The 25,999-nt window shown below is 39.3% G+C and overlaps 1 protein-coding gene across 1 annotated transcript in view; it reads left to right on the top strand.

Annotated features, from left to right (window-relative positions):
- The first annotated feature begins 3,276 nt into the window (after nucleotides 1-3,276).
- The window catches only part of htr4 (5-hydroxytryptamine receptor 4), a 135,187-nt gene continuing 112,464 nt past the window's right edge, over nucleotides 3,277-25,999 (top strand). Inside the window, exon 1 of the mRNA XM_059990201.1 lies at nucleotides 3,277-3,649. The gene's annotated coding sequence lies outside the window, so the exon portion shown is untranslated. The remainder of the gene's footprint in view (nucleotides 3,650-25,999) is intronic.

The raw sequence follows: 25,999 nt of genomic DNA, 5'->3' as shown, positions 1-25,999 counted from the left end.
ATATAAAACTTTTGTGAGACCACATCTGGAGAACCATGTACAGTTTTGGTCTCCTTGTTCAATCAAGGATGTTAAGACACAAGAAGAAATTAAGTGAAAGTTTACTAAACTAATAGCAGGGATGGATAGATAGAAAAAGTATGTAAAGCCTAGCTTGCAGTGATTACAGTTTAGAAAAAAGCATAATGGAAATTAATTGAGACATATAGCATCCTGAGGTGTTTTGACAGGCTGTAGATGAAGAGCATGCTTCAGTTTTGGAGAGTGTACAACTGGAGGAATGGTCACCATTTAAAATCAAGGGTTTACCCATTTTAGACTGACAAGGCATCTTTGTCAGATGGTTGTGAGTCTAAGAAAATTTCTTCCTCAAAACAGAGCTTTAGTTATCTTTTTTTAAGGTAGAAGTAGCTCAATTCTTGATAAGCAAGAGGTTGGAAGGTTCACACGAATAGGTGGGACTGAGGAACTGAAGTTACAATCAGAACAGCCGTGATCTTATTAAATGTTGGAGAAGGCTTGTGAGGCTGAGTGACTTATTCCTGCCTGTATTTCATTTGTCCATGTGGAAATGATATGCATTTGATCTAGATGCATAGGCTCATTTATTATTCCTTAAAATAGCCATACAAATTATATTATCATGCTGTTTATGTTGTTTCCATGGGAATTGCCATCCTCATGAATTTAGTTGAAATGTGCCTGTAAAGTCTGAGAGATTCAAAATGCTGCTCATTTTGAGGAGGATAGGTGTGCAGAGTTTTTATGATTCTGTATTTTTTCAATGAGCTCACTAGTCCTTTTTATCTTCACTACTTACTTACTTTCTGAAAAAAGATCAGTATATTTTCTGTTCAGGGTGCTTTTGGATAATTGACTCTTTCTTACACTAAGAAAGAATTGTAAAATAATATATAATGTTTCTTGGTCTGTGACTAGTGGTTTGTCACCGAGATTCTCTTGTGGCAAAATGTTTGGTATGCTGATAATTCAGCACCATCTCTACCTTCACACACTAGCTCACACCTGGTGATTCATCTCACCATGCCCCTTGTCAAAGCTGTCATCTACATGTCCTGTTAGCATTCATCTTTCCTCTGCTTTCGAGTTCTTCACTCTTCATGTGAAATCTTCTCCTTCAAAGTAGTTTTGCTTTATGCACTTATACTCATTATTTGCTGAACTCTGTATATCGATTAAACCTTGCTTTTCATTCCCTGTTCCTTATCTCCATGTAGCCTGCAATTCTTCAACATGCATGCATTGCTCTCTCTTCAACTGTTATATCTTAGATTTTATTAAAAAAATTGGCTTTTGCAGATCACTTTTGTATATGTTATCTCTACACTCCCAAAAAAACCAAAATGTTGAAGTTTTGAAATGTTCTAGCTTAGTTAAAAATACCTTCCAACTTTGACCCCAATTTCTCAAATTCCAACTATTACTTTCTGGCTTGCCTTTTCTTCATTGGTGCCTTTGTAACTACTTTTTCAAGACTCTTGTCCTGTCATTCTTAAACTGTTTTTCACTCCACCCTTGCCCTTAAATACTGTACTTAATTTCAGTTGAAATTGTGTAGTTCTTATAATGGTTTCCCAATCTACAATAATTTTATGATGTTTGGATAATCTTGGATCTATTTTGAGGCGCCATACTTTAGGAAGAGTGGTAAGATCATATGGTGTGTACATTTGAGATTTGCTAAAAATTGCACAGGAAATGAAAGTGAAATGCTGGAGAGAGAAACAGATTTAATATGTCAAGTTAATGAGTTTTATCAGATTTGCTGATGCAATTTGACTCTCTTACCAGGCTTTGCTTGATGTGCTGAATATTTCCCATTCCACTTTTACTTCATAAATTCAGCATCTGCAGTATTTTGATTTGGGGTTTACAGCTCAAAACCTTTGTTAATGGAAGGACTTAAGGGAATTAAGACCCTCAGAAACATAAAGAACACTAGGATTAAATGTGATAGAACTACTCAAATTATGTAATGTTTTAAAGTTAAAAAAGATTTCCATTTATGTGTGATCCAGATAGTATCATTACTAAACCAGTTAGAAGTTTTTTTTTAGCAAGCAGTAGTTTACGTGGTTCTCAAACAGATCACCAGAAACACTGTGATAGAAGTAGGACCCATAATAGCCTTTAAAAAGGATGCAAATAAATACTTGAAAAAAGTAAAAGTGCAAAGAAATTCATCTAAATAGATTCAGTATGAGCAAAATGGACTTCCAAGAAACAACTCTTTAAGGGTTTATTATGGGAGCAGAACTTAAATTACTCAAGAGTTCAAAATTAAAATCAATCCCATTGATTTTAATTTCACTTTAACTTCGATTAAAGATTTCTCTTATTTTCTTGTCGATTCCACCCCAATTGATATAATGTGACTTAATTCCATCTGTTTTGTGTTAGCCTGGAAACAACGTCCAGGAGAGGAACTGCTAAATCTTGCGATGGAATGAAGTAAACGCTCGTTAAAGCATGAAAACTAGGTTAACTCCAAAGGGGCTTCCCTCCAAAATTCAGAGCTGGGTCCAGCGATTGAAAAGAGATTTTTATTTGAACGATTTGAGGAGCGAGCTGAGGGAAAAGTATTAAACCAGGCACCCAACAGAGAAAATGTCTTCACAGCCTTGGAGGGTGGAATGATTTGTTTCAGGGTTGTAGCGTTCCATGAAAAGTAATTATTAACTTTTGTTTCGCTTTACGTCACGTGATCGTTTCATTTTTAGATTTTGTGTTTGGCTTTACGTTCCCTGGCGATGTTTGTTGACGGAAAGGGTGATGTAAAACAAGTATTGTGATGAGTTAACCCTTTCAACAACGACGCAGGTGCTCACCTGGACCACGTTCTCTGTCAGGTTTATGCTCGAAGTTTACCTCTCAACGCTGCAAACGTTGCCTGCTGTCGAAGGGGTACAATGGTCAAATCAGCAAGGACATTTCATTCAGCTGCAGCACCTTGGTTTAATGCGATCATCCCCTGTTAGTGAGTTGGTCTGTGAATGATCTTCGTGCCTGAATTAGTACTCCGGCTGTCAGGAAAATCAGCTGGAGACCTCTTGCGAGAGTGAGTAGCTGAGTGCGAGGCAGTACAAAGAAGCTGTTGTCTTCTAAGAGACACCATTCCATCTTCTTTCATTTCGTGCCACATCTCCCGTTGTTCAGAAACCAACGAAGAGGCGTTTGTTATCCTCCCCCCTCCCCTTCCTTCCCCAGCGATCCACTCAGTTCCAACCTGATAGCATCATACGGCTGGAGTAAGGAGCGAAGCTCAGTTCATGATTTGCTCTTTGATTGTTATGTTCTGCGGGATGTTTCGTTCCGACAGCAGCCAGGGTAGCAGATATCCTTAAAATGTACACTTCCTAATTGAAAAGAGCTTCTGGTGCCTTGGAAGGTTCTCGCCGATTTATTCAGCAGACCGAGTGTGACTGACATGATCACGATAGACCCTTTACAGATCCACTGTTTTGAAATGAGATGTTTTGCAAACCAGATTCCCACAAATGAATGATCTCCGATTGTAGAGAGAAGACTTTATTTCGATCCTTACCAGTCGTACTGAGGACCACGACTGTTGCCATGAAGACATCTGGCATTTTGTAAGCGTAGTAAATCACATCGCCGAACTGAAATGGTAAGATATTTTACTTCCTATGTTTGTTGTGTGAAAGAACGCTGAGATGCTGTTTACATGGATAAGCAACGGAAGAATGCACTGGATGTTCCTTACTTTGAGCTGGATCTGCTTCATTGGGAGACTAATGGATTCGCATCATCTTGACTCCTCGCAAGTGAGCGAATATTCTTTCAATTGTTAGATTTAATACTAAATCCACAATGAAAATGTGCACTGTAAATTGAACGCTATTTAATTATATTTGGAACTTCTGTAAACTCGCTTGCACGTACATTTCGTTTGGAGCTCGGCTCCGGATGAATGAAAGGGAAGGGCAGAGTAGTTGGAGGGACTTGTCACAATTCAGACCGCTGAATAAAACGCGAACGGTTTACGGCATTCACTCTATTTTGTATGCTCTTGAAAATGCGCCGCTGGACTTTAGTGTATCGCACAGTACTGGTGACAGACACTAACCCCTCAGTAAACATCAACTGTATTTTACAGAGAAAAGCGCGCGGATACTTGTAGAACTGAACAACACTTAAATACGATAGGAAATGAAAAGAGGTGTGTGTAGACACGACACGTCGCTGTCTCTCCTCCCATCAGGTGGCTCAATAGTCGAATTAACAATGGGAATGGAGAACTACGGCGATATGTTTTTTTGGTAACATCGTTTTATTGAATCGTGTGAGGAATAGAATGTTCATACGTCTTTACAATTCCTTACTGATTTGCCTTTAGTCCATTTAGACCATTCAACAGGTAACAGCACTAGATGATCTTCGACCAGGCCATTAGTGTGATTGGGTGTAATTTGGCCTGCAGGAGACCTTACCACGATGTGGAATATTGCAGTCTATTACAACAGTTCCTGGATCCAGCCGCTCGTTTTGGAGAACGAGTTCCAGCTCTAGGTGACACTCAGAGCACAGCCTTTCCAAGCTGTGAGCGCGTGTGCGCTTTATTACTGTGAACTGCCCGCGAAATTAGCTGAATGGTCGCGAATTTTACCTCTGCGGTCCATTCCTGGTCACGTCACTTCTACAGTGGAATGGGCATATGAGAGGATGCCCGTTACATCACATTGTGCAATGGTGTCTCATTTCGGGGAAGCCAAATACCCTTTTCAGTGCAGAAACTTGGCCCGAAGTACTGGGGCAGGTTTCCTATCTGCATCAATGATGTTCAAAAACGCTGCTCCCCACCCCGCCCCACACACCCCACACACACTCCCGCCTCCAGGTTCCTCTGCAAGTCGCCCGGCATCCTAAGTTGGATTTGCATCGCGCCTGACCGGCAGAAAATCCCGAAACTCCACGTTGTATCTGAAGGAGATGCGGCAGCGATCATCACACCAACAGAATCCGCGCAAGAAAGCGGCGACGCAGCATCTCCTCCTCTGTGACCATCCGAAAGAATGAAAGGAATACAACTAAATGCAGCAGCACCAGATTAATTTCCCTTGGCAGAAATTGGGTACCCCCGATTCCTACTTTCATGGAAGAACACAGTGAAGGAAAAATGAAGGAAGAACCCTTCGTTATTCGTTGAAATTGTGAATGTCCGCACAAGAGCGCCGCTTTTGTGTGCTTGTGGATTTCTCTTTCAGACGGCAAGTATGCCAGTGTGCTGCAACCTGACAGAGCGCTCACGGGAATCGCAGGCTAGCAACAGGTTATGCAGGTCCACCTTCACAGTGCAACAGTTCTTCCTCTCCGTTTTCCTCCACTTTAACTTTTTTAACAAATTTATAATAAATTCGCGTTATTATAATAACCTGGAGACGCTTGACCGCTGAGCCTGCAATTGCGAGATCAATGCGCCAGCGTCGTGTCACTTCTGTGACAGAAACAATCCCAGGAAAGCAATCAAAATTTCAAGGCGTGCTTTCAAGATTACCGACCTGTCAATAGTCGTTTACGGTAACTGAGTATGGAGAGGGGCGGGAGATAAAAACATCAGCTCACCCCTGTATTTTGGCTTGGGAGAGGGGGGTGGAAACGCACTCATGACTTGTCTGAAGCATTCAATGGGTAGGAATGAATAATTGTTCGAAATTTGGGAAGGTTGGGTGAAATGCCTTGATAACTCAGCTATAGCTTAACGACAGCCAATTAGTCTACCAATCAACCTCTCTTTGGGATGTTGGGGGGGAAATCAAAGCACTTGATAATAGGGAGAGCATAGAAATTCCTCACAGACAGCAGCACCCAGATGAACCTGGTTCGCTGAAGCTGTGAGGCAGGAGTACTACCTGCCCTGCCACAGTGACCTACACTCTTATAGCAAATGTTTAAATTGTGTGTGGTTCCTGGCAACTTAAAGCTGAATTTAATCTACCCTGCTAGCAAATTCTCTGCCTGGGAAGGCTGTGGTGGATAGATCATTGGAGGTGCAGTATTTAGGAGGGGAAGTGTTTGAAAGATTTTGGAATTGAGGGCTGTAAAGATCCACCACAGAGGATGAGTTGAGTCCTGGAGTGTCAGCCAGCTGATCATTGGATGGTGTGGAAGGCTTCAGGGACCAAGTGGCCAGTTCCTGCTTCTATTCTCTTGTGTGCGGAGATCCGTATAAAATAGACAATAACTTCTGTGATTTTGGTTGAATTTGCATGGGAATAATATGTTGATATTCAGTTTTCTGTCTTGTGAAATTATACTTAACCTTGTCTAAACAATAAACCTGTTCCTCATCAACCCCTGACACATTCACAAATTTTCATCTTTGTCTGAAGTTTGTGCAATATCATTATATATAGCACTCACAATTAGATTATTAACAAAATTGGAGGACCTGGAGATGATGAATGTAGCAGTCATTACTAACTCCCTTTAACCTGGCATCTGGAATAGGCACTCGAGAAAGAGTAATTTTTCACCTATGATGTGCTAGCCATTCACTAACTTGAACTTGGGTCCTTCCAGTAATTAACCATGAAATAATATGTGAAATACCAATGTGAAAAGAAATCAATACGTTAATTTGCAATCATGAATGTATCCAATCAGACCAGTACTTGTGACACCAAAAAAAGTTTCATTTTTTCATCTAAACTTCTAGCTGCATGCAGTACAATTTGTACTTATGTGTACAAAAGTAGGTTGCCAGTAAGTGGACCTTTCTGGATTCTTCAAAGTAACATGAAGACAGAGAACAGGTTTCTCATGAAGAATTTCGTTATGAGATTTGGATGAATTGGCAATACATATGAAAGTTTCCATTGAAGTACATATAATAATTCAATCAGTGCACAACTAAGAGCTTTTGGTCTTATAATAAAGATACTATATTTAAAAAGTGACATGATTTTGACAGTCAATTTAATTCCTTTTTAGAGCTCAAGCTAAAAAGAACAACACAGAAGAATTACACATACATCAGACTGAGCTATATTTCATAAGTACCCTGATATGGGCACGGCTATTTATGACTAATTGTCATTCTTTAACATTGCAATGTTGGATAGCATTTGTTCAGCAAACTAAAGACTTAACTGCTTCATCAGCGAATACTTTGGGTTCGGAGATTTGTGAAGTGTATGAAATGGACAGTTTTTAAATAGTCTGGCATTGCTTTTAGACACAGTTCTTCTGCTTTAACAAAGGCAATAAAAATTACAGAAACCAGATGACAAAACTGTGAAGTTTCGAATCCAATCATAAAATCTGAAAATTTGTCCTGCTCTGACTCTTGAGGTCTTTACTATTTCAGTGGGAAATATCAATATTAGTGAAGGAAGATGAGCTTATCTGTGGGTAAATGAAATCGACTTCAAAACGATCTTGAATCTGTAGAGTGAAATTGAAATTCATTAACGTAGTGAGCTTATCATCATAAATTCATATTCCATCCGAGTGAATTTCAAGTTATATAGATGAGAAAAATATTTTGGACATGTGGAGGTAAATATTAATAATAATCCACATAAGGTGGTGGAGGCAGATAAGATAGGGTCTTTTAAGAGACTTTTAGATAGGAACATGGAGCTTAAAAAAAATAGAGGGCTATAGGTAAGTCTAGTAACTTCTAGGGTAGGGACATTTTCGGCACAACCTTGTGGGCCAAAGGGCCTGTATTGTGCTGTAGGTTTTCTATGTTTCTATTTTGCAACTATATTTTCCAATGGAAGTTTATAATAATGAAAACATACAAATAAATTGTCTGAATTTTGTGGTTATAATACAAAGCTTGGGGATTTCTGTGTGTTCAGTTCAATGCCGAACTGCTTTCCTGGTCCCTTACTCTTTCACAGAGTGTTGCAACCCTTTCCAGCGTATCCTACAGAAATGTAGTTATTTCTGAAATATTCTCACTGTAGCAATATTATGTATTTTGCAAAACTGAATTATAATGATGGTCTTATCTAATAAAATTCTTACTCAACAAACTCATATAAAACTGAGTGACTGTTCATGTGACTGAATTGCCATAGTGAAATACAACACGGAAAAATATCTTTTTAGCCCTCCATGTAATTATACAAGATAAATATTTCAAAATAATTAACTTTACATTAAAAGTTAGTTTTCTAAGATTTGTTTATAAAATTGCTGCTTTACAATTATCATATTTCTATTTCATGCTCTGTAAATATGTTTAAACATTAATTAAAATATTGTATATTTTGGTTTGTTTTGGCCTGCTTTCTATAAGGATTATTAAATATGATGTGAAGTTCTGTTAGTTTGATGGCAACTCTGCTCAATAATAGTGATCCATAGTCTTAAAGATCCAAAATTGGAAGCAAGGCGATGCTGCAGAAATAGTAAGATCTTCTTTCAAACTCTGTGGCAAATACCACACTTCACCGCTGATTACAAAATGAAGGCAATTGATCTCGCATAAAAGTTAGCAAAGAATATTTAATTATTTCAAAAGAATAATTAGTTGTATTGCACTTTAAAATTTCTGCCACCAGTAAGTGGGGTTAAAGTAATGGGAAGACAAACTAAAGCTATGGCAGAACGTTTGTTTTCAGGAGTTGGATTTAACATATTTGGAGAAAGTTTCTTTACAGCTCAACTGTGACAAACTTGAAAGCAGCATTTTGTTTTACGTGAAGCATTCCCGATGCTTAAAAAAAACCCAGGGTATTCATTTATTTCCCAACCCAAAATAAAACAGGAATATTTTCACTATTAGCTTAAGCCAGTTTTCAAGCTAACTTATAGTGCTGTAGATAGAAGGGGTTTTACTGTATATAAGCTATCAATTGACTTCTTATGTAAAGGAAAATTGAATATAATGTAATTTATTTTAGGCTGCTGTCTGAGTGGGGGAAATCAGCTGTCTGTTGCTATGTCAATTGATTTACTGTTGGTACAATGCAATAGTCTGATGGAAAGAGAACTCTGATGTTTTACAGAAAAGCCAAAGAATGTTGTGAGGTAGGAGGATTTGTGGTTTCTATAAAATCCACTCTTCAGTTCCTTCAAAGAAGTGCTGAGAACAGACTGACAGCAACTGACAAAGTGAGGAAAAACATCCCCTTCATTCCTTATGTCCAATTTGAAGTCATTTCATAATTTTAAAACCTATTCAATTAATACAAGCTGCTTCCTCCGTAAAACTCATTGGGAAAATGTTTTAAGTTGAATCCTTGCCAAGCAGAGTGGTGAGAGTAGATGTTAGGAAAAATGGGTTCTGGAGAGAAGATCTATGAAATGCAAGGGGTGAGTCAGAAAACATATAAGCTTGCCAGAGTAGATAAACAAAGTTCACAGACCAAAAGATTAGATTCTCTAAACCATTGGAAATCTGTTTCAGGATGCAGCTTATCAATTTATAAATCATATATTGGAGCACCTGTGGTATAAGCAGAGTGAGTCATAGAAAATTGCTCCTTAACTGAGTCAACGTGATGTGTGGCCCATGCTAGAAATTCACCTTTCTGATCTTTGAAATGAGAAAGAAGAGATTGACAAGATGTGATGCGGCTGGTATTCTCTCTAGAAAGATTTATTTATTGCTTTTAAATCAGATGATTCAGAATGTGCCATGCAGATAAATAAATTAATGAACAGAGCCATTACTTATATTTTCAATCATAGTATATGTGATTTCTAGGTGAAGGGGTTACATCCATCTTACCCAGTTTGGTTGCGTATAGTTACTCTGAGGGAATAAATTTAACATGACTGCGTATTTGAGCCTTGACAGAATGGCCTCTCTTTAAGTAAAGTAGTCGCTTGTATATAATATTGAAGGAAATTGTCACCTCTTAGTCCAGGTCAGAGTTTAAAGAGAACAAAGAACAAAATTATTCAAAAATTGGACAAAAAAATTTAGTGAGCTTCAAAACTGATAAATCCTAAGGACCAATGAATTAAACCCTGGAGTTTTTAAAGAGATGGCTGGAGAGACAATGGATGCTCTGATATTATCTTCCGAAGGTCTATAAGATCTGGATTTATTCCTATACATTACAACGGCCTCACCATTTAAAAGAGATGGCAGAGAAAATATCGAGAACTATGGATGGATCTGTTATCTGTCACTGGTAGGGAAATGATGAAATCTATAATGGAAAAAGCAATGGCAACACCTTCAAAAGAATAATAAGGTTGAGTGAAAAATCATAAGTTTGACTAACTTGCTAGAGTTCTTTCAGATGTGATGATTAGGTCTTCAAAATGTGTTCAATCTGGAGCTGCCCAGGACGTTGATCTATCAGAGTGCATGGAATAAGGGAGAATATACTGACATGCATTGTGAATTGGTTATTGGAGAAAAAGCAAAGAGTGGCAATAAATACATTGTTCTCAGTGGATAGGTTGTAACTAAAGGAGAGCTGCATAAATTGATGCCTAAGCCACAATTTTTCATAAGCTTTATCAACAACTTGACTGAGAGAATTAAGCATCAATTTTCCAGGTTTGCTGATGATACTAAACGAGGTGGGATTATGAATACTGGGGAACTTGAAAGGTGTGTTTTAAAGTGATAAAGTGAGTGGGCAAGATCATGGGAGATGGAATAGAGTCACAGAGTAATGCAGCAGAGAAACAAGCCCTTTGGCCCATGTGGTCCATGCAAACCACAATATCCTCCCTACTAGTCCCAGTTGCCCATGTTTGGTTCATAACTCTCCACAACCCCTCAATGTACCTATTCAAATGCCTCTGCAATTGTACAATGTTTCCTCTGGCAGCTGATTCCATGTAAATAAATTACTTCTTAGGTCTCCTTTAAATACCTCTCCTTTCATCTTGTATCTGTGGGGGAAAAGACAATTTATTGTCTTAGAATCCATACCCCTCATGATTTTATAAACATCTGTGAGGTTATCCCTCATTCTTGAGAGCTTCAAAGAATAAGTGAGGCCAACTTTTGGCTATATTTCTGGCCCTTTAGTCCAGGCTGTATCCTTATAAATCTTTTCAGCACCCCCTCCAGCTTAACAATGTCATTCCTATAATAGGGTGACCAATACTGCACATAATACTCCAAGTGCAGACTGACCACTGAGTTATTGTACATAATTACTGCATGTTCTTACTCCTATACTTAGTTCCCTGACTGTTGAAGGATTTCTTCATTGCCATGCCTACTTACACACTTCTATTCTCATGACTCTCTATGGAAAATGTGAAGATTTCCACTCCAGAAAATGCCAGAAAAGCAGTTTTATTAAATAGTGAGAAATAGTGGGTAGCATTGATTTTCAAAGGGACTCGTGTGCTTTATATAAGTGGTTGAAGGTTAGTCTACAAGCAATAAGAGGCCAAAGAGTAGGTTAGCCTTTATCACAAAAAGGTCTGAATAAGATGTCTTATTGCAATTATATACAGCCATGGTAAAACCACACCTGGAGAAATAGGCACCGTTTTTGTCACCTTATCTAAGAAGACATACACTTGCCATAGAGGAAATGGAGTGAAAATTAACATGATTGGCTCAGGAATAGTAGGTTAGTCATATGATATGGAATTCAGTGGACTAGGCCAGCATTCTGTGGAGTCTAGAAGAAACGGAAGAAATCTCATTCAAACCTATAAAATTCTTAAAGAACTTGACAGGCTGAATGCAGGGACAATGTTTCCCTTGGCTGAGGAGACCAGGACTAGAGGCCATAACTTGATGGCTGGGTCCTCAGACAGAAATAAGGAGATATTTCTTCATTCAGATGAGGTAAAACTATAGAGTTTTCTACCCTGAAGGATTGTGGAGATACAGTCACTGTATTCAAACAAAATAGAAAACCATAGTTTAGTGATCATTGAGAGAATTGAAAAGATATGGGGATGGTGCTGTAAAATGGCAGAAAGGGAGTAGATCCGCTACAATCATGGTGAGTATATAGGAGGCTTGAAGGGCCGGGTGGCCTTATTGTTCTTATGAGTTAAAGTACCAATATATTTTATTGAACAAAATATCTTGCAGAGATGGACAGAGGGCAGTTCTTTTCATCATACTAGCTCACAGACAACAACCCTTTTCGATACTAATAGTGTATGAACAGACCAGGTGGTCACGTTCTTAAAGCAGTACATCCAATATTACATCAGGCACTTGGGTTATATTCTTTCTTTAATAATGAAAAGTGTAACCCCCTAGGTCGAGCCCCCACAAATATAACACTTACCCAACAGCTGAGAGGACCGCTCCGCCCACGCCTCCGCCCCTTTAGGGCTGGACATTATTCCAACAACCGGGCGGAGCCCACCACTGCTGAAACATCCTAACCTGTCACTCCTCATTCTCCAAACAGTATGGACAACCCATGGTCCCACCACCATTTCATCAGCACTAGTCTGAACTCGAACAATGCCCTCCGGGGCACCAACAGCCACCCCACCCAACACACATGCAGAGATAACCAGCAATCGCACACCCACGAAGGCACACCAGCTCTTCACCACAGACATAATTTAAAGAGGGCGATCACACAGCTTCCGCAGAAATCAATCCCAGACGAGCCCCCACAATGTAACCCCCGGGTCACCTCAGGCTCGCTCAGCTCGTTCTCGTCTAGGGGGAGCAGCCTTTGGCCCTGCCAAACTGGGTAATCAGCTGGTGTGGATGCTGTGTGATGTCCCCGCCTCTCCAAAGAACAAACAGGACACCATATGGGATTAAATGATTACAGTTTATAAAGATTACTATAACTAAGTTATTAATAATGATACAGTATACATGACGGAAAAGAAAATAAAGAAAAGATGCCAAACTTATCGAAGTCCAAACCACTTCATGCACAACCGTTGGAGCTCAATTACGGAAGTCTTCTGGCCACCATTCGATCCCCTCCGAACTCCTCAACTCGCAGCTCAGGACCACCCGAAGTGGTCAACCCAGCACATCTCCTCTCCTCAGGGTACCTCCCGGCCTTGGACCCCCGCTTGCCCAGTTTACAGCATCACGTCCTCTTTCTCTCACCCCCTCACGCCGAACTCCCCAAAAGCTCGTCAACAATAGCTTACAGACTCAGAAGAAAGAACAACATTAATCCTAATTGGTTGACAGAGGAATACAATTCTTATTATCAGGAAATTTTAACCCAAACAAGCTTCCAGCACTCTCTCGCAACAAAGCATTCCTACTTTTAATAAAACAAAGAAGCCATTTTGATTACATACACAGTAACTAAGAAAAAGAAGAAATCCACTGTACAAAAGTAAAAGAAAAAGAATAGTAAATAATTCTGCACTATTTGGTTGTAATGCCACACCCGCCCACCCCAACCGTTTCCCCAGCCCCTCCAGCCCTGTTAGTGAACTATGGTTTCTTTGCTCTATACGATGGTTAATGATGTCTCCTCAGGTAACCTCACATCTGCTTCCTCTGACTTTTTTGTCTGTTGTAACCTCCATGATCTGGGGTGTGCTGTGGGTGTAGATGCACCATTGCCTCCTGCTTTGTTTGTTGTTACCTCTGGTCATCAGAATTTTCTTCTGGTCCAACCTTGCATCTTCCATTGTTTCTCCTCCAAAGAGCAGAGGGAGAGGGTTTTTGTGTGTCTATTGCTCTACTCATAAACCTATAATCTGTGCAGTTCAGTACTTAAAATATAACAAATCATACCATGACAGCGTTATTCACAAGGATAATTCTTAAAATGGCACACACCCATTAGCCACATTAGCCACAGATGTTATATTACTTATTTAATTATAAAAAGCAAAGAGAAAAAAAATTCAACTAGGACTGGCCAATACCTTACCTTGAAAGAAGCAACATACAGGGTATAGTATATAGAATTTTGTTTGGTTTGGCCTTGTTCTTCCAGTACAACTTCTCTCATTGTAGCATAATTCCAAACTATAGTTGAACTATCAAACCTGGTGCTCAACTACCTCAATCATCATTTTCAATGTAGTGTGAAAGCAGAACATATACTGTTTATAAATGATGATTCCCATCACGTTCTATGTTCACCAGTTCATGGAATCTATGATTAATTTCTTTGAGTCTATAAATAATTCCGAGGTCCAGAGGAGATGGTGCACCAATCACAGGGTGGAACTGGTCAAAGATCTTTTCAGTTATAGGCTTACCACTTCAAATTTCAATTGTTACTGATGGTTAAGACTTTGGACACTACTGAACATGAAGGCATGCCTAGGGATTCACCTTGGGGTAGAATTCATGAGTGGTTACTAGCTTATAGGGCGACTTGTGGTAGAAAAGATATTAGACTTTGGAGGGTTGATCAGCTCTTTACAGGGTTCATGCACTGGTGGATCCAAAGAATGGAACAAGGAAATCTTGAGTATAATAGTGGATGGGTAAAATTAATGGGTGGTAGATATCTGACCAGTGAGGTAAAGTTTTATTGCTGTGCGGTGTTCACTGAGCAAATACCTATTTGTGATCTAATTTTGGGTGCATCTGCTACTTTACTAGAAAGACATAAAGGTGTTTACCATCCTTGGTCAAGAATCTCATTTTTACCAATAGCAGTAAAATAAACCCAAAATGTTTGCAGAAATTGAATAATTTCTAATTAGTCCTCAGCAGGATCGTTAATGCTTATAATATCGCTAGCTTGAAGCTCAAGAAACTTAAGAGCTGATGTTTGAAATCTTCACTCAGTAATAAAAAAATTTCTTAAATTCATCAGCCTAAAAATAGACCTATCTGAATTTAGAGGTGACCTGAAAGTCCGTGCAGATCGTACAAAGACCTCTGCACTGCCAAAGCTAGTTATCACAAAGCATACAGCAATGTTGACATTATGCCTCATTGATGAACTGCTAAAATAGATAATTTTCCATTCCAAAATTCTTTCTTTAAATTTTAAGCTGCTGTTTCCACAGACATTCTAAAAGGATACGGTGGATAAGACTTGTCTGGACAACATTATTGCTCGTACTTTGAAGGAAGTTATTTGGGTTTAGAATAAACATACGTTTTCCGACACTTTGGTTTTAAACAACTTGTCATAGCTTTGTGCACTTGAAAATGAAGCCACATGCATTAATTAGGCATGGATCAAAACCTTAATGCACTTGATGAAGCTGAGCAGCTTTTACTCATCTTAACATACCAGAACAGGACCTTGATCTTGGATTGGTTCCTCTTTTCCAAAGCTGCATGTTGCTTCTTTTCAAATTCACTAACTTCTTTTTCAGTTGACTTGTGTAAATAAATACAAAATTGCCCTAAAACAATAGCTCATTGAAGAGTTCTTTTCCAGCTCTGTGGACACTAATGATAGCTACTAAAGAGAATGGCTCTTTTTTTAAGAAATGCAGCAAGTTAACATTGAAATTAATCAAGATTTTTATACTTGAATGATTTCTGATGTGCAATGTTGAAATGAGGAGTTTGGTGTTGCCAAAAACAGGTCAAAGATATCAATTTTGAAAAATATTGCATTTGTGTTTAGAAATGCTTCCTATGTTTGTACCAGAAAGATTATATGGGAGTATGAAATTTCCAATATTCCTCAGCCAAATTTTTAATGCAAATTAATTTGAAACAGATTTCTATGTAGATTGTCCTAGCTTCAACTCAAACTAGAATAAAGAAAAAAAAACTGGAGAAAAGATCCCAGAAATATTTTTGTTACAGACATTTTTGTGGGATTAGTCAGAAAATTATGAAAATCACTCACCTAGAGTCTGAAACTGTGTCACCTTTAGACTAATTTCCTAGAGAGTTAAGTTAACAGTTAGAGTAGGACTTCCATTCTCTGCCAGTTAGAGTGCACTACAAATTACAGTAGAAAAGATTAGCAGAGAAATGGAGAACAATAATAGAAATGAAGGAAGCAACAACAATGTCTAATAAATATTTTGAATTTTCAAAACAAGACATGGCGAACATAACAAACTTTGCAAGGAACTAATGGGATAATGAAAGCGTGAAACTGAATTACTTAATATTAATAAAGACAACAGACCTGTAAAAAATAATAGGAATAATGAAGATAAATCGTTCAGATGTGATCACATACATCTTAAGTTTTAAAAAAGATGGCTGCAGAGATAATGGTGCATTAGTTGTGATCAAGAATTCCAAGATTCTTTATTCTCATCTCCATGGATTGGGAAGAAGCAAATGTCACCCTCTTGGTCAACTAAGGAGGATGAAAGAAAGTAGCATATCCAAAGCCTACTATTTGATCTCATTCATAAGAAATAGCAGAATCAAATATTCAGCACATAATAACAGGGGATTTAAAAAAATCACAATGTTTTCTTGGAATTTTCATTCGTGAGGTTTGGGTGTGTGTAGTTCGACCATTGAATATGTTCAGCACTAAGAATGGAAACTGATGGATATTAGGGCTCTCGAAGGATATGGGGTTAATGTGGGGAGATGGGGTTGATACAGAATTTTAGATGTGACATTATTTCATGTTGAAACAGACTTGTGCAATCCAATTTTTTTGTTTCTTAAGTGAGAAGGCAAACATAGAGAAATCTGGTGCACATCTTTGTACAATGTGATTCTGAATCAGAATACATGGGAAATCTAAAGATAATAGACAAAATAATATTTCATAATATAATATAAAAAATGTCACCTTTCAACTGTTGTAATTGACACCTAAAAATTGTTTGCATTGTATGAAAATAGATTAAAGCCGGTTGTCAACCTGAAACTAAACCATAGTAACACACACAAAATGCTGGAGGAACTCAGCAGGCCAGCCAGCATCTATGGAAAAGACAATAGTCGGCATTTCGGGTCGAAACCGTAGTAATATGTTTTGGACATTGAACTCACCTCTCACTGACAATTAGCATCACTGAAAGTTGATCAGGAATGGGAGCTGCAGCTCCCACTTTATCCCTTTGAACATTGTGGGAGCATATCATATAACAGCCACTGATATTCTGGGGACTTTCAGAAGGGGAAGTCGGGAGAACACACACCAGTCCTAGTAGAAAGCACGAGCAGCTACAAATTTTTGTGTGTTAACCCCTCAGTGGATATACATGTCCTGGACTCAACACAGTGATGTAGTCATGAAGAAGTTAAGCCAATGGCTATACATCATTGGGAGTTTGAGGAGATTTAGAATGTCACCACAGACTCTATCAAGTTTCTTCAGATGTACAATAAAGGGCCTTCTGACTGGTTGCGTCATCACCTGATTTGGAGCCTCCAAAATGCAGGATCAAAAGACATTGCCGAAGATTGTAGATTCAGCCAGCTCTATCACAGGCACAGCCCTCCACACCATCGAGAATGGCTTCAAAAAGCAGTGAATCAATGAGGCAGCATTCATCATTAAGGAGCCTCACCCTGTGACACATGCCCTCTTCTCATTGCTACCATCAGAGAGGAGGTGTGGAAGCCCAAAGACCCACACTCAGTGTTTTATAAACAGCTTCTTCCCCTCCATCTTCAGATTTCTGAATGGTGCATAAACCCATGAAAGCTATCTCACAATTCTGCTTTTGTACTGTTCATTTCTTTGTATTTTTGTATATTACAGTAATGTTTTATGTCTTGCACTGTATTGCCACCAGAAAACAACAAATTTCACAACATATATCAGTGACAGATAAATTACAGCAAGCAAGTTTATTAAAACAATATATTCAAATTTTTAAGATGTGGACTTAGTGACAGATAGGACATTGATAAAATGTTGATTAATGCAAGTGAAAGATAAATCCTGGCTTGGAATGATGTTATTTATTCAAACATTTATATACATTCCAAATATATTGACCGGTCTCCTAGGCATCAAGATTCAGTTATCTTTCCAGCTACATTTAAAAATACACACATGCATGTCATGGAAAGTGAAAGGATATTCTCATAACGTGAAGATGTATAATGGAGAGTATGTGGGTACGTTGCCTCTTCAGTCATATTGCCATATTTTATTGCAGCAGTTGTTAAAATTACCATGGTTTATGGGAAGTTAAGATTATAAGATTTTAGATTTAGAAGGGAGAATCTAAAATAGAAAAAAAATGTTTATAGGGCAGTTTTTCAGAGTGCCTGGAAATAGGTAGCATTGTTTCATAGTGTATTGCTCTCAGACAGTTTGCTTCACCATTACCTCAATATTCAGTTATAGATATAATGAGAATAACGAAAAAGTATCTAGTGCTTTCCCGGTATATATGATGAAAATTCTCTTCTCAGGCTTCCAGCCAGGTACAGAAATCAATTTTAACCAACGTTTCGATGACAGACTCTGCCATTTTCATCAGGGATAATGCCTGGGCATGTCTAGTCCAGCAGTTATTTATACCCCCATCATCCATCCCTACTGATTGGTTAGTCCTCATCCAATCGCGTTTCCACTGTGCCACCTTGTTTACAATTGAATTTCAATTCTTACTTAGAGTGAGACCTTCGCCTTTGTTAAAATTCTTTTCCTCTAGTTTTATTTCAATGGCTTCCTTCATTAGGTAGTCTCAAAACCCATTGTAGCAGCACAGTAGTTCTATGCCATCAAAGTCAATCCTGTGGTCATTGCATATGTATTGTTCTGCTACCACTGATTTCTCCAGGTAACCCAAACAGATACACCTCCTGTGCACCTTAATGCGTGTTTTCACTGTGCGTCCCATCTGACTGATATATGCTGCTCTGCCCTCACAGGAAATCCTCTAAAAGCCAGCCATCCTGAGTCAGGTCATTTTTGACCCACATCAGCTGTGAGTTGAGTTTCCTTACTGGTTTGTGGATGGTATTAAACTGATATTTCTTTAGGATCCTGGTGATCCTTCCAGAACCATGGAAATATAGGGAAGACATGCAGTAGCGAGGGTTCCTCCTTGTTGTTAGGTTTCCTGGTTTTTCCGTTGGCCCTTTTAAGGGACTGATTTATTTCTTTCACCTTGTAGCCATTCTGTAGGAACGTCATGTGTAATTGTCTTATTTCCTCATGGAGACTGTCTGGGTCCAAAATAGCTTTCGCACAATTATTCAAAGTAGAATTGATTGATCTATGTTGTGAGGCATGATGGTGGCTGTTATTGTGGTATAAGTCCCTGTGAGTGGGTTTCCAATAGGTGCTATGCCCAAGGCTGCTGTCTGGTTTCCGTTGCATCAAAATGTTCAGAAACGGGAGGCAACCATTCTTCTCCATCTCCATCGTAAAGTGAATGTTTGGACGTATGCTGTTCAGATGGGAATGAAACATGAAGCATAGTAAGTAACTTAGAGACTGAAGAAATCTGTAAATGATACTGAAGGTGGGATTTTGTTAAGGAAATATTTTAATTATGATGTAAATGAGTGTCAGAGAAGAATTTAGAGTTCATCTTTCATATAGACTCCTATAATCTCCTCATTAATTGGATCAGGTATTAAAGACAACTAGTGGAATATTTGGTTGATGACAAAATGAATCACGAGTTTTTATAAAACAAGTACATAAAAATAATGCTGGATTTGGACTCCCACTAACAATGCTGAGGAAACTGATTCACAGGAATGCTCCTGAAAGGAAACACAAAGGTACACAAAAGCATGGAAAATCCAAGCTGTTTATTATAATGGAGTAAATGGGATAAAGATATTTAAAATTATGAAGAGAAGTAACAGGTAAAAAGGAAATAAATCTGATAATGAACCATAACAAAATTAATGAGTACTAGAATGATAGTCACAATAGCCATCTGCATCTTTGCGGCACTCAAGGAAGAATCTGATGGGCACTTAAAAATGTTTCATCCATGTCTGTAAAGCACAAGATCTACCTGAAACCCTGAGAGTAGCAAAATTGGCTGCAGAGCTGGGTGTGTGGGGTGGGGGTGGTGCGTGGGTTGTATCCAAGGCAATGGTAGACTGCAGTAGGATTAGCACGGGACATAGAACAGTACAGCACAGGAACATGCCTTTCAGCCTACAATGTTGTGACAGCCCGATTAAATTAATCAAATGGTCAACTAAACTAATCCCTTTTGCCGACTCAATCTCCATACCCTGCCAGTTCCCTCACAATCATGAACCTGTCTAAATGTCTCTTAAAAGTCCTTAATGTATCAGCTCACCAGGAAGCACCTTCTACTCTCTGAATATAAAACAAATTGTCCCTCACCTCTCCTTTAACATTACACCTTCAACTCAAATGGATGCCCTTTGGTATTAAGTATTTCAACCCTGGCAAAAATATACCATCTGTCTACTCTATCCATGCACTCATAATCTTATAAATGTCTATCAGATCTCCCCTCAGCCTCTCCAATACAAAGAAAATAATCTCTGATTAAAGCAGATGCCCGCTAATCTAGGCCAGCGTCCTGGTAAACCTCTTTTGCACCCTCTCCAAAGCCTCAACATCTTTCCTATAATTGGGTGACCAGAACTTCATGCAAAACTGCAGATGTGGTCAAACTAGAGTTTTATAAAGCTGCAACATAACTTTCCTGACTTTTGCCTCAACTAATAAAGGCAAGCATGGCCTTTGCATACTTAACCGCACTATCAAGCTATGTAGCCACATTCAGAGTGTTATCAGCTTGGAACGCAAAATTTCTCTTGGCATCTGACCTTGGTGCAACACTTCAGATTTGGCTGGGATGAACTCAATCTGCAAGTTCTTCGCCAATGTCTGCCGTGGGATTGAGTTTAGGAGCCAGGAGGTAATGTTGCAGCTATATAGGACCCTGGTCAGACCCCACTTGGAGTACTGTGCTCAGTTCTGGTCGCCTCACTACAGGAAGGATGTGGAAACCATAGAATGGGTGCAAAGGAGATTTACAAGGATGTTGCCTGGATTGAGGAGCATACCTTATGAGAATAGGTTGAGTGAACTCAGCCTTTTTTCCTTGGAGCGACAGAGGGTGAGAGGTGACTTGATGGAGGTGTACAAGATAATGAGAGGCATTGATCATGTGGATAGTCAGAGGCTTTTTCCCAGAGCTGTAATGGCTAGCACGAGAGGGCAGTGTTTTAAGGTGCTGGGGAGTATGTACAAACGAGACGTCAGGGGTAAGTTTTTTACGCAGAGAGTGGTGAGTGTGTGGAATGGGCTGCCGGCAATGGTGGTGGAGGCAGAAACAATAGGGTCTTTTAAGAGATTCCTTGATAGGTACATGGAGCTTAGAAAACTAGAGGGCTATGGGTAAACCTAAGTAGTTCTAAGGTAGGGACATGTTCGGCACAGCTTTGTGGGCTGAAAGGCCTGTATTGTGCTGTAGGTTTTCTATGTTTCTAAATTTCTATCTGATTTATATCCTTTAGTATTCTTTGCCAGTCACCTGTGTTATCCACAACATCACCAATATTCATATCATCTGCAAACTTACTAATTCACCTATTTACATTTTCATCCAGGTCATTTATATACATCACAAACAGCAGAGGTCCCAATATCCTTGCAGAAATATACTAACCACAGTCCTCCAGCTAAAATAAGTTCCTTTGACCACGACCCTCCCCATTCTATGAACAGGCCAGATCTGAATCCAAATGACCAATTCACCATTGATCCCATGCATCTTAATCTTCCCAATGAAGCTCCCATGAGAAATCTTGTCAAGCATCTTACTGTAATCCATCTTGACAACATCCTTAGCTCGACCTTCATCAACAACCCTTGTTGTCTCATCAAAAATCTCAATGATTTGAGGAAGGCACAACCTGCCCCGCACAAAGCCATCCTGGTTCTCTAATTAGGTCATGGTTCTTCAAATGCTCACATATCCTATCCCTGAGAATCTTCTCTAGTGATTTCCCCACCACAAATCTGAGACTCACCAGTCAGAGTTCCTTGGGTTATCACGTGTTTCCTTCTTGAATAATGGAACAGTAGCTACTTGCCACTCCTCCAGGACCTCACCTGTAGTATGAGTTAGGAAGCTAGATTAGCGGTGGACCGATTGATTTGCAGAGGGAGAGAGCTTCACACAGGTCAGGGAGAAGAGTTTAAAATAGGAGCATTTCAGCACATTACTGGCAGACCAATCGATGCGCGATGCATTAGCAGGAGCATGTAAAAATAAAGCAGGGTCAAAGCAGAGTGGCCATTGTGTGAGAGGACTAATGTAGGAGTGGTAACTTGAGGCTTTGGCTCAAGAGGCTTCGGTGAGGGGGCACAGGTAAGTAGCAGGTAAGGTTTTTGTACTGGTTGAATAAAAAGTCACTAAATTACAGCTAATCAAATAAAGTAGGGATGATGCATTGTAGCTGCATGATATGGGTGCTGGTGGCTACATCTGCAGCAAGTGTTGGTTGCTTGAGGAACTCAAACTCAAAGTTGATGACCTGGAATCTGAGCTTCAAACACTGCGACACATCGGGGTGGGAGAGTTCCCTGGATTCTTTGTTTCAGCAGACAGTCACACCCATTAGATTAGCTGCCTCAAATTCAGTCTGTGGTCAGGGACAAGAGGATGTGACTGTGAGTGAGGCAGGAAGTGGGATCCAAGAGACAGTGCTGGAAGTGCCCTTGAGCATGTCCAACAGGTCTGAGATTTTTGCTCCCTGTGCGGATGGGAGTGCGGGCTGTAGGAAGGACGAGCAACCTAACTGTGGCACTGTGGTTGAGGGAGCCATTCAAGTGGGGGGGGGGGGAAGAAAAGAGTAATGTAGTGGTAATTGGGGATAGTATAGACAGGGAAACAGACAGGGTTCTCTGTCACGAGGATAGAGCATCCTGAAAAATGTGTTGCCTGCCTGGTCCCTGGGTTCAGGACGTCTTATCTGACCTGCAGAGGAATTTGCAGTGAGAGGGGAAAGATCCAGTTGCCATGGTCCATGTGGGTACCAAAGACATAGGTAAAACGAGAAAAGAGGTTCTGCTGAGGGAATTCGAGCAGCAGCTAGGGACTACATTAAAAAGCAGAACCAAAATGATGGTAATCTCTGGTTATTACCTGAACCACATGCAAACCGCATAGGTTCAAGAAGATTAGGGAGTTATATGTGTGGTGCAAGGATTAGTGTGGGAGAAGTGGGATTGAATTCATGGGAAATTATTACCGGTATTGGGGAAGGAGGGAGCTGCACCAATGGGATGGGCTGCACCTGAACCATGATGGGATCTAGCTCCTAGTGAATTGCATAACTAGGACTGTGTATTGGGCTTTAAACTAAATAGTAGGGGGATGGGTTCAACAGATCAGAGAAGTATGGATAAAGTAAAAAAGAAAAGTGTGGGTAAAGATAAACAAAAAACAAAAGATAAAAAAGAGAAAAATAAGAGTAGAGTGAAGAAAAATCAGGCGCAAAAAGTAAAAGATTACAAGGTTTTAAAAGCACAATGAGTCTATGTGCACTTTATTTGAATGCCTGTAGTATTCGAAATAAGGTCAGTGAACTTGCGGCACAATCGGTACGAAGAGGTATGATTTAGTGGTCATTACAGAGACGTGGTTGCAGGGTGGAGAGGATTGGGAATTAAATATCCGAGGATATCAGGTAATACGGAAGGATAGGCAGGAATGTAAGGGAGGTGGGGTAGCACTCTTAAATAAAGATGACATCAGGGTGATAGTGAAAGATGATCTAAGATCCAAGGAGCAGAATGTTGAATCCATCTGGGTAGAGATTAAGAATAGTAAAGGGAAAAAAATCACTGGTGGGAGTTGTCTATCGGCCACTGAATAATAACATTACAATGACACAGGCAAAAACAGAGAAATATCTGAGGCATGTAAGAATGGAACAGCAGTAATCATGGGGGACTTTAACTTGCACATAGATTGGGGGAATCAAATTGGTCAAGGCAGTCTTGAGGAGGACTTAATAGAATGCATCTGTGATGGCTTTCTCGAACAGCATGTTACTGAACCTACAAGGGAACGTGGAATCTTAGATCTGGTCTTGTGCAATGAGACAGGTAAAATTAGTGATCTTGTAGTTAGGGATCCTCTTGAAAAGAGTGAACACAGGCTATATGACGGAATAGCTAAACAACAATGGAAGACTTCCACTGAGATTTTTCAAAGTGCTCAACAAAAGAGTCCAGTTAAAAGCAAGGACAGTAAGGGTGGGAAGAGCCAGCCTTGGATAACTAAGGAAATAAAAGAAGGCACCAAATTAAAAGCGCATGCATACAAAGTCGGCAAGAGTAATGGGAGAATGGAAGATTGGGAAAACGTTAAATAGCAGCAAAGAACCATTAAGCAAGCAATACAGAAAGGGAAGAAAGATCATGACAATAAACTAGCACAAAATATAAGAATTTTTATAGTTATATAAAGTGGAAAAGATTGGCTAAATTGAACATAAGTCCCTTGGGGAATTGATATTGGGTAATGAAGAAATGGCTGAAGCTTTGAATGACTATTTTGTGTCAGTCTTCATGGTGGAGGACACATCCAACATCCCAAAGAGAGATGTATTATAATTCTCAAGAGTTCTTTTTGATTCCAGCTGCCTAACCTTAACACACTTTTCCTTTTCTTCTTGACTAAATTCATTGCTTCTCTTGATACCCAAGGTTTTCTTACCTTGCCATCCTAGTCCTGTCCTGTACTCTGTACAGTTGGTCTTAAACACCCTTCACATATCAGATGTACACTTGCCCAAAATAGATGTTCCTAATTAACACTGCCTAGTTCCTGCCTAGTATTCTGGTAATTTGGCATGCTCCAATTTGATACCTTCCCACAAGGTCCAAACTTGTCCTTATCTATAGCTATCTTAAAGCTTAAGGAGTTGTGGTCACTGTTCCCTAACTCACCCACTGAAAGGTCAGTCACCTAGCCAGGCTCATTACCCAACACCAGGTCCTATACAGCCTCTCCTCTTGTTGGACCATCTACATATTGAATTAAGAAACCCTCCTGGCTGCATTAAGTTCTGCCCCATCTAAACCCCTTGCATCAGAAGGTTCCAATCTATATTCGGAAAGTAGTCCCCAGTGACAACAATCTTATTGTTTGTACACCTATTCTTAATCTGCCTCCATATCTGTTCCTCAATAGAAATTAGAGAACAACAAAAAGTATTGCTCCCTTTTCCCATTCCGTGTTCAAGGAAATTATGAAATAAAATCCTCTTGATTCTTCAGAATATCTTGGCCATTCCACTAGTTAATTCACTTTGCAGCTTAGGAGCACAAGTCTGCATATGGCAAGCTGCGAGGAGTTTAACTATTGGTAGTAAATAGCTCCTGAATTGACTGCAGGGTCTTCATGTTAATGTTGAAATAAGTTTTCGGCTCCCTGCTACAATATCATAACCTGACTCTTACAGTGTCCAAACCTGCACAGCCTTTACAACTAAACTCTGGTGCTATGATGCCTCTATTATAATAAGTTCCATGCTCAAACTCAGGGGAAATCAGATTTGCCATTCAAATGGAAGGAATCATGTGCATTAAGACACCCCAGCCACATTTTTGAATTAGTGAGAAAAATATTCAGTCCTATTTTCACAATTAATATGCAGCCAATTCTACTGTATTTTACTTTAAAGTGGCACAATTTGCCGTATTTCAATGTCTTGTAGCATGCCATTATCCTAAATCATTCAGAATTAGCTTACTGCAAGTTGCTATTGCCAATTGTAAAAAAAAGTTTATGAAATGGATGGATTGACGCCTGTGTTCATTTTTCATTTTAACAACATCTGCACTCTCATTATGAATTAATATAGTTCTTTTCTTTCAATGCTACATCAATTTTTTTTTATGTTAGCTGATCCAATTAAATGGAAATATGTCTGGTTTAGTCTCACTTTCCCTGAGTAATTTTGGTCTCCAAGAATTATATTTATTTGAAATTCTCCGAGCATTTAAATGTCTTCAAGATAAATACTTCCCATCCAGCCATAGTTGGTATGCCATTGATGAGTACACCATTATGTTTAGATTCTCTTTGATCACTAAATATTGGGAAAACCTAATTTTCAATATGCCGTCTTCTCACCCACCAACAACGACCCTATCCCCACCCTCCCCCAACTAAAGAATTCACATCATTCTCCAAGTTTAGTTGTGTTTAAGTGATTACTCTCTCATAGTGTGATCCACTTTGCGAGCATCAAATTCCT

This window comes from Hypanus sabinus, chromosome 15 (assembly GCF_030144855.1).
Source record: "Hypanus sabinus isolate sHypSab1 chromosome 15, sHypSab1.hap1, whole genome shotgun sequence".
NCBI classification, from domain to species: Eukaryota; Metazoa; Chordata; class Chondrichthyes; order Myliobatiformes; family Dasyatidae; genus Hypanus; species Hypanus sabinus.
Note: the sequence above shows the minus strand (reverse complement) of the source record. Positions and strands in the feature narration are given on the sequence as shown.